Genomic DNA, 10,634 nt, shown 5'->3' on the forward strand with positions numbered 1-10,634 from the left:
AAAAAAAGACTAGGTTTTTGGCTTGGACTTGGTTCACCAAGCCATGAAGAAGGTGAGGGTGATTCGGGATAGACTTATGACTACTCATAGTCTCTAAAAAATCCTATGCGGATGTGAGGCAAAGAGAGTTGGAGTTCTAGGTGGGTGATTGGGTATTCTGGAAGGTATTTCTCATGAAGGGAGTGATGGGGTTTGGAAAAAAGGGGAAGCTTAGCCCCCGCTATGTGGGTCCATACTAAATTTTGAGGAGAGTGAATAATGTTGCTTACGAACTAGATTTGCCTTTGGGTATAGGTTCCATTCACCCGATTTTCTATGTGTCTATGTTGAAGAAGTGTGTACGTGATACTTCTTTGGTTGTGCCTATGAAGAATGTTGGTATTTTGGATTCCTTATCTTATGAGGAAGTCCGAAGGGAGATTTTGGATAGACAAGTCCATCGTTTGAGGACTAAGAAGGTGTCTTAGGTAAAGGTTTAATGGAGGAACCAAAAGGTATAAGAAGTTACTTGGGAGTCTGAAGAGGACATGAAGTCCAAATATCTATTCTTGTTTCCCGGGTTGAATAATCGTGCTTAAGGTATGCATTTTCCTACTCTCTTTGCTTTTTGACATTATTAAAGGAATTGTGGTTGCATTTCTATTTTATAATCGTGCTAATAGATGCCTTGATTCCTTATTCAGGTACAAATGATCCTAAGGGGGGTAATGTAATATCTCTGATATTTTCCTCACAAATTTCTGAGTTTTGAGCTCACTGCCTAGGGAACGACTTTGGTAATGAGTTGTGAAGACTCTATACAAGTCGTATAGCGTCATCCGTAGCTAAACCAATGTTGATTCCATAAGTTTTATCCTAATCACGATTGGTACCTAACAAGTCATAAGGTGAGGTCACGAGTCATAGGATAGGACTCATGACCAAACTAGTGAGATGGCCCAAGGTTGTTGTCTTGGTAACAACTGAGATTCTACAAGTCGTAAAGTCTGTCCACGAGTCATAGGGTATGACTCATGACCAAACCAATAAAGGTGTCTTGAGTTACTGTCTATACCACAAGTCATGCTAACGACTCATAATGTGTCCTCATGAGTCATAAGGTCACCCGTAGTCATTGGCGGTAATTTTTTGCATTTTATTTAAGGGTACTTTGGCCATTTACCTCATTTCCCTAATTAAAACCCATAACCTAAAATACTTTAAGGGGTCGTTTTGTATAGTGTATAAGAATGATGTTGAATATGGTGTATTAGTTATGCTTGCATTATTAATGCCGGTGTTAGTTATGCTTACATTAGTTATGTTGGCATTATTTTTTATATATTTTTTGATTTGATGTATTAGAAATAATAAGTCTTGTATAATTTTTATAAAAAAATATTTACTTACAAAAATGCCCTTCGCTTTCTTTAGTTTTTTATACTTTTTGAAAAAAAATAAAGCTTTTATCAGTAAACTTTCGGACAATCTTTACAAATTAATTACTTCCCCTGACGTCAGTCGCAATCAAAGGATTCTTCTTTCTTTCAACCTCCATTTTCTACAAACAGTAATTCATAACATGGCATGGGTGTCGGCATATGGCAGAAATTCTAATAGAAATAGTAGTACATTCACAAAATCATCATCTAATTCTTCTATCAACTCCTGGCATGGCCGGGTCACTTAATCCCTCTCATCGAACAGGATTTTAATACTAGTAATATCAAGATGCTTCCTTAATGTTGCATTTTGACCTCAAAAAACAGAGAAATTTTGAGTCCATAGAAGGACAAGGTTGTCATTAACCAAGTTAATGCATGTATTGGAAGCCTTTGTATTACTAATACATAAAAAATAATGGTATTACTAATGTATACCTCAATACACAATAGAGTATATAACTGATATAAGCATTAGTAATACATATGGTGAAAAATATACCAAACAAGGTACTACTAATACACATTAAACTAATACATGCATTAACTTTTCCAATATACTCTACCAAACGACCCCTAAGGGACCCCATAACACTTCATTACTTCATCATAAGCTACTCTCTACTCACTCAAATTCCCCAAGTCAAGAACAACTAGGGTTTCTCAAGGTTGATCATCTAGGTCTCTAAGATTGATTTCTTCTCCATAACCCTTGATATCTCAACATGTATCTCTCCCTAAACTTGTATTTTCATTATGGCATGTAATGGCGTAATATTTCCATGGTTTTAATGTTTTATTTAAAAAAAAGGATGAGGGTTTTGGAAGGAAATTTTTTAAATACTTTTCCTATGTTTTTGAATTAGTTATCTATGATTTATCTTGTAATTGAACTGAATATATGCATGGGAATGGGAATTGGAAATGGGAACATGGGTTTCCCCAACTTTATGGTTTAAATGGTTTGGAATTAGGTTTACCCCCAACCCAACTTGCATAATTGGTTTTGGAAACATGGATACTTGCATAATTGAACTTACTTTTGGAACCTTACATACCATAAAAGGTTAATAAACTCAACATGGTTTTTTAAAGTCCTTGGTGGCTAAGGATTGGTTTCCAATTAGAAAACTTTGGAGTTATTTTAGCTAAATGGTTTTGGAAATAGAATAATGGAATTGACTAGCAAGTTTGATATTTGGTATGATGATACCAACGGTAAATGCCTACTTAAAAGACTCATTGGTTAATGGATCGTAATGTGTAAATGATTTTAATTTAGGGTTAAAAGGGGTTGTGTAGCTTGCCATTGAAGGGAGAGGCCCCGAAGGGACCGATACTGGAAACCACATTCGCCAACGTAGAGGCCTTGATGGCCGTGTGCATACTTTACACTTTATATATCTATATTTTTGAAATGGCTGAAGACTCGGTTGCTCTGGACCTTCCGCACATTTCTCTAATTCATGCGTCTAATACGCACTGAGGTCTTTCTGGTGGGGGGATCCGGACCCATATAGCCCATAGGTATTTTTAGGACGGTCAAAGCTACACAGTCCAGGTTAATGATTTTAAAGTTCATTCGTAAAACTTGTTCCCTATCCCAACACTATGTATGTATGTATGTGAACATGTACATTGAATTTGAATTGATTTTTAAATAACATGATACTATCCCTTATCCTAGTTACATGATAGTGCTCACCCCGCTAACCATCCTAGGATGTTATATTATTTCATAATGTTGGATCTAAAGACACTTCTTTTACCCCTACGCAGCGTTACATGATCCAATTGGTTCGCGATGAAGTGGTGAGCCTCCATCCTTTAAAAATCTTGGTCATTCCATCAGTTTCGTTCCATATTCAAGAATTGAAGAGTTCACCTGTCATTGTCACTGTCATTGTTATTGTCACTATCACGGTTGGGGGCATGTCTCAACATAGGTGGATGTTTGGTTTTCTTAGAGGTTTTGTAAACAACAGGATGTTTGGATTTGGTATTGTGGATTCTTGGTTCCTATTTAGTTTATTTATCTATCTTGTTATATGTTTGAAATTCAGTTCTATCTTATTATAGGTTTGAAATTTATTTTTATCTTGTTATATGTTTGGAATTCATCCGCTGCTAGTTATATAGTGTATTGGTTGGCTAAGTTAAAGGGGTGGTCTCTGGTCCTTGGCGGACTTGGGATACTCGTCACGACTAGGCCCTAGTTTGGGTTGTGACACCTAGGGTCCATGGCATATTTCTATCATGGAGGCACACTATTTTGTGCCATATTGAGTTGCAACCAAGGGAGCGTCATGCCCTTAACACGGCATCTAGGCAATGTGGCACGCCAATGTGTCCAAATTTTCCAGATTTTGTTCCATTGCACTCCTTGTGTTTGTCCTCTCATTTCAAGGTTTTTAATGGTGTTTCCTCGTAATTTCCATCTTGTGTAACATCTATTTGTCATCTTGATCAAACCACCAAGCCTCCTATAATATCAAACACCATAAATTAGAGCTCAAAACACACTCAAACCCAACATGACAAACTAGAAAGGGACATAACTCAAACTAAGAGTACTAGTTTTCGCGTTTGAACTTTAACTTAGTGTTTTGAATCAAAACTCATTGGGAACACACCTTAAACACTGAAAACATAAAACTAAAACTTAGATGCTTACTTACCTCACTAAACACTCATTAAATGCATCCTCAAGAGTATGAAGATTTTGCTTTTTGTGTTAATTTATATGACTTATTTAATCTCAACTTCAAAGGTAGTTCTTTTATCTAGTGAAATAAAGAGCTAATTAAATGCATATTTAAAAAATTAGATAGGTTATTAGTTAATCAACATTTCTTGGGTATGTATGGACAGGTAGAAGTAGAGAATTTAGCCAGGACTGGGTCAAATCATGCACCTCTGTTACTTTGATGTGGAAATTAATTTGATAGTGTGAAATGACCTTTAAAACTTCTCAAGTTTTAATCAGAAAGAAGATCTTTATCGAGTATTAAGGTCTAATTGGGAATCTAATAAGTTTTGATATATGATTAATCTTAAGCAGAAGATGACGAAAACAAAGGTTGACTACTTTGTCTAGTTGGAGTTCGAAAAGATTTGGAAATATATTCAAGTATCTTATCATCATAAAGGAAATTATTATGCTCAAGAAGGATAATTTTGATGAAAACCCAATTGTTGTGAAAGAATGGTATTACAAAAGGATTACGTTTAACTGAAACAATATATCATTATGAGAAAAAGTTTTTAAAAGCAAATAACAGGCAATAAATGATTTTTAGAAGGGAAAAAGGACTCTAGATTCTTTCATAGATTAGTTAATGAAAGAAGGGAGAGGTTTTCTATTTATAAGATTCTCAAAATAGATGGTCAATAGGGTGAGGGTGCTGAAACAATTGGATAATAAAGCTTTATCTTTCTTTCACAATTAATTCTCAAGTAATAAAGATGTAGAGTTTTTACTGCTGCAATATATTCTATTTGTGCTTACTAATGACTTTAATATTGCTATTGATGCTTATCCCACAATGGAGGAGGTAAAGAAGGCGGTATTTAAACTAAATGGGGACAGTGCTAGTGGCTCGAATGATTTTACTGGAAATTTTTTCAAAGTTGTTGGGACATAGTAGGTGAGGATGTTTTTAAAGTAGTGACTGCCTTCTTTGAGGTTTGGTCATTCTGCCTAAAAAATATTGTACAATCTTTTTTTGACATAAGATAAATTAGTTTAAGTAATTTTTTGAATAAAGTAAACTTTAGAGTAGTACATAATTGAGTGAAAGAGTTGTTTCCTATTCTAATATCAAAGAACTAGTCAATATTTGTGAAGGGTAGAAGCATTACTGTAAATATGCTTTTGACACAAGAGATAATATCATACATCAGAATGGGGGAATACTAGAAATGTGGTGATTAAGCTAGCTATGACAAAGGCTTATGACAGGATGAATTGATATTTCATAATCAAAATGTTAGAGAAAATGGGCTTTAATAATGGTATGGTAGATAAAATTTGGAAACTGATTGCTAATAACTGATATTCTATTCTTATCAATGGACAAGCTCGTGATTTTTTCATTCTATAAGGGGAGTAAAGTAAGGAAATCATTTATCCTCAACTTTATTTATTTTATTAAAAGAGGTCTTATTTAAAACTCTAAATTCCCTATTTCTATAGACTATTTATAAGAATTTTGGCATGTCTAAGTGGAGCGAGACTATTAACTACTTATCTTATGTTGATGATATCATTAATTTTGAATTTTCTGACAGAAAACTTTTGCAATTATTGATGGATGTTTGTAGAAATTATGAGGCACAATCTAGACAACTAATCAAAAAAAGAGTACTTTTTGTATATCATAAGACTATTCATGCTCATATCAGGAAGGTGGAAGAGTGCAGTAGTTTTATAAAGGAAAAAAAATAATTTATTTGAGATGTCAATTGGTTATGTAAAGAAGAAGAATGTCCACTTTTTAGATTAATGAAGAGGTTCATAATAAATTGCAAGCTTGGAAAAGAAAAATGCTTTCATTTGGTAGTAAGACTATTTTAATTAACAATGTGTTGAATAGCATTTTCATTTATTTATTTTATTAATCCTCCTAAGTGTGTTGTATATGATTTACATAGAATCTTTGAAAGATTTTTATGAAATTGTAAGGGGGTGGGTAGAAAGAACCATTGGTTAGCTTAGGTTGATATTTTTACTTCTAACGAGAAAAGAGGTTTGGGTTTTAGATCTTTCTTTAATGTATCTAAATCACTATTTTCTAAGTTGTGGTGGATCTTTAGAACTCAAAAATTCTTATGAACTAACTTTATGCGGAATCAATATTGTAAGAAGGTGAGACCTCATATGATAGAATGAAAAGGAGGAACTTTAAGATGGAAATATATGTTGGGGGCCAAAGACAATTTGATTAAGAGATATGATGAAAACCTAAATATGGTCATTCAAGTGTATGATATGATAACTGGACTCAATTAGGAATCCTTCATTATTATTTGCCAATCAATATTGATAATGATAATCATTAGAGGAGGTGAGTCAACTGCTTACAAATGGTAGCTGATACAACGATCTTTCAATAAAGAGATATGCAACCATGTCACCAAGAATATGAATTATGAGAAAGAATTCTATTAATTTGATAAACCTTGATGGATATTGAATAATTCAAAAATATTTACAGTGGGGTCTACCTAGGAGTGCTTAAAACAAAAAGGAGAGTTACAATAGAATTTCAAGCAAATCTGATTGAAAGTTATTTCTTTTAAAGTGTCTTTCTTCCTATGGAGGTTATAGAAGAAGAGGTTGCTATTATGGGGATGGGGTACAAGAAATATAGAACACTTGTTTATGAGCTGTACTATTGCTAACACCATATGGATATATTTTGTAACTGCAGTAGGGGTTGATGGCCCTTTTCTGTAGGTCAAGAATTATGTTCTCAAATAGTGAAACATGTAACTTTCCCAAAGCTTAATATGATTTATAAAGTTGTGTCCATGTTTACATTCTGGTAGATCTGAAAGAGAAAAAATGCTATAAAGCATAAAGAAGGATGATGAATATTCTTGGGTCTTGTCCTGAACTAATAGTCTTTGAAAGATTACACTCCTAAAATTGATTGTAAGGTGATTTATTGGAAGGTACCGAGAATGGGATCTTTTAAATACAATTCAAATGGGGCATCTAAGAGAAATCATGGACCTAGATCAGGTGCTTTTTGTGTTAAAAATAATTCAGGAAATATGATTTATGTTGAGAGTGGTAGGCTTGGTGGTAAAATAAATTTGATGGCTGAAGTTTTAGCATTAAGGTTGGAATTAAAGTACTGCATTACTCATAATTATCCTCCTTTATGTATAGAGACTGATTGACTATCTATTAAGAAAATTTTGGACAATATTTAAGAGATACCTTAGTGTACTATTGTGGAGATCAAAAGGATAAAGTCATTAATGAAGGAGGTAGATTTTGTAGTAAAGCACACCTAAAAAAAAAGGCAACAAGCTTATCGATTTTTTTGCAAATCATGTATTTTCTTTTGCATGTACAGATAGAATAGTTTATTCAAATGTACAAGAATTACTAAGGGAGGCAAGAGTTCTAATAAACATGGGCAGACATCAATTACCAAACTTGAGAATTAAAAATTTCCAAATAGATCTTTTAATAATTGGGGGCGGTAATAAGCAGTATTAATTATCTCTACAAATGAATACATCTAAATACATAGGGATAGACATGATACGAATTAAAAGGTCATCTTCAATGTATAAACAACAACATAACATGGAAAGAAGTATAAACATACTATTTCCTAGTCATATTGAGAGATGCAAAATACTATTTTAGAGATTTATATATGTAAAGGTAAAAATTTACATAAAGCAAGTGAAGTCTCAAGTACTTTGTGGGAAAGTAAGAACAATCAAATTCCGGAAAATCAAGAGAAGTTCCATACCTGATATGATTGATGATGGATCTTTAGCCTTTTGTCTATTAGACAGTGGTATTAGCTTCATCCTGAGCTCAACCTGTCAAGAAAAGAAAGCTAAGGTAAAATTAATAGTCATAATCAAATAAAGTAATTTTAAAGAAAAAAGATAAGTATTTATCTTTGTTAATGGTACTCAAATCTGTTGTCAATTGAGTTGAAGAATTTTTTAATTAATTTCATTTCATGACATTTGTTAGATGTTGTAAATGTATGGTGTAAAAATAATCAAACTCAATCTTACCTTTATATGTTAAGATTCCAAAAATACCAGATAAAGATGACATCGGCTTTCTTTTCCCTCTGATCTACATCAAGCTAGAGTGACGATGATGGCATTGGCAATTTGATATGGAAGATAAAGGTAGTTGATGGATTTTTATTTCTGTTTAGCTTCTAGACTCTTCATTGTTTCATATTATGTTTGTTGTCTGATATTGGTCTGTTGCAGGTCTTGGGCTTTTTTGTCTTGTACCTAGTAATGGCCTTTATCTTTAGTAAAACTTACATAAATCTCGGAATGTTTATCCTTAATTACCTATAATCTTAATTTTTTTTCAAAATTTCATCAAATCTCATTTTTATGATTTTCAGATATATAATATTAAAAGAGATACATGACTGATGATATATTCTAATAATTAACTAATTAGAGCTAGTTAAGCAAAGTAACGAAAATTGATACAATTAAGGACTAAATTACTCTGTAAGTCTTTTAATTAACAATTAAATATTCCTAAAAATGTATTTTCATTAATAACCTATATTCTTAAAATAAACCTTTCCCTAATCAATTAGAATATTATTTCTTCTCCTCTCTTTCTTGGTATTTGTTCAATTTTTTTCAACAATTTTCAATGAATATATTTGTGTTATTATGACATTCCGGTGTTTAAGCTATTAATGTCAAATACAAAGGATATAAGAGTGATGACATTGTAATTAATGAACATGTAAGCTATGAAAAGTTAATTTCTGTCATTACAACAGAACTTGAAATCGATAAAACAAGAAAAAAATTAAAGCTAGATATATTGTCGATAAAAATTCAGCTCCATTATTGATTCATAATGCTATGAAAGTGAAGCTATATATTAAGGTTAAGAAAAATGTGTCAGGTTTTGAGATGTATCCATTATGCATAACTACAATCTATAAAAATGAAAAGAAGATGTTTGAGGGTGAAATTGGGCCAGTTGTGTGCTTAGGGACTACTGATACGGAAGGACTAGCATTAGCTCTGTTGATTCTGATATGGTAGAGCCTAGTCTTTGTTCAATATTAAGGTGAATAAAATAATTACAGATTGCAACAATGCAGTCGTTGAGGAAGGTCAAATTTACAAAGATAAGTAAACACTAGTTTATGTAATGGCAAAGTATGTCATTGATCATTCTTTTAATTTTAAAGTCAAAAAGATCTGACAAATAAAGATATGTATCTTGTGTATAACGTATTAGAAACAATTATGTATCTCATGTTTATTCATATTGTATCTCATGTGTGGTACAATAAATTTGATCAATTAATACATACCAGTATTGTTGAAATACATGATAATAAAATGTATTTGGTATTTAATTTATTAGAAAGAATTTTGTATGTCTTGTTTATTCATTATATATCTCATTTATGATACGATAGATTTGATTAGTTAGTACATAACAGTAATTGTTAAGATACATGTTATTCAAAACTTATTAGTACGAGATAAATAATTAAATGGCTAGAGTACAGTTGGACACATAATTTATGATAGTTATGGAATAAAATGTATGAGATACCTTTATTGTTATGTTGAAATTTTAAATAATGTTAAATGTAAAAAATAATCGTCACATTGTCATTAATTTGTTATACATTTTTTTATATAAATTTTGATCTAAATATGATTTTTTTGTTTACAGCTATGTCCTAAAATATTATTCAGTGATTGTAGTTGAATTTTTATGGCGTCGTGTCGAAAGGGTTCAAGAAAATTTTAAGTACGAATATTTCATGATTTTCACACCTGTCTTTTGAAGGATAGAATGTTCACATAAGTTCAAGTTACTGTTTCATTTGTTAGAGATTTTACTGCTCCAAAATTATTCAATTTAATTTAACACATTTAATTAGACAAAAAAAATAAAGAGGGAAACTAATCTCAACCGACATTACGACTATATTCTCAAGTTTTGTCTTTCACTCGAGAGGTCTAGATAACTAATATGAAATTGCTAAACAGAATTGTTCACTGATGAGTTGCGTAGTAATACTTTTTCTCATCTATTTTATGTTCAATATTTTCATGATTTGTTATTCTTTTTTAGAGCAGTGTGGTTGTGTATTCTTGTAATTACCACTGAACAAATGGTTGAGTTTCCTTATTGATATCGTGCATTATTGTAATTTAATTTTCTCATTTGGCTTGAGATTAGTTTAAATGGAGATATATAATTAGTGAAAAATTATATAGTCAATCTTTAATTGTTGTACCATTACACATTATTGATTTACTCGATTACAAGTCTTCGTGTGTATCTGTTACATGTATTAAAATCATGTTAAATCTAAAAGTTGTAGCACTTAAAACTGTTTCCAATCAAGCTCAGTAAACCAACATTCTATGATTATGCTCATAACATGGGTGACTATTCTATCAGAAAGCTTTTCACTTTGAGAGTACTGATATAGGTCTTCAACA

The sequence above is a fragment of the Capsicum annuum genome, chromosome 5, assembly GCF_002878395.1.
Source record: "Capsicum annuum cultivar UCD-10X-F1 chromosome 5, UCD10Xv1.1, whole genome shotgun sequence".
Taxonomy (NCBI): Eukaryota; Viridiplantae; Streptophyta; class Magnoliopsida; order Solanales; family Solanaceae; genus Capsicum; species Capsicum annuum.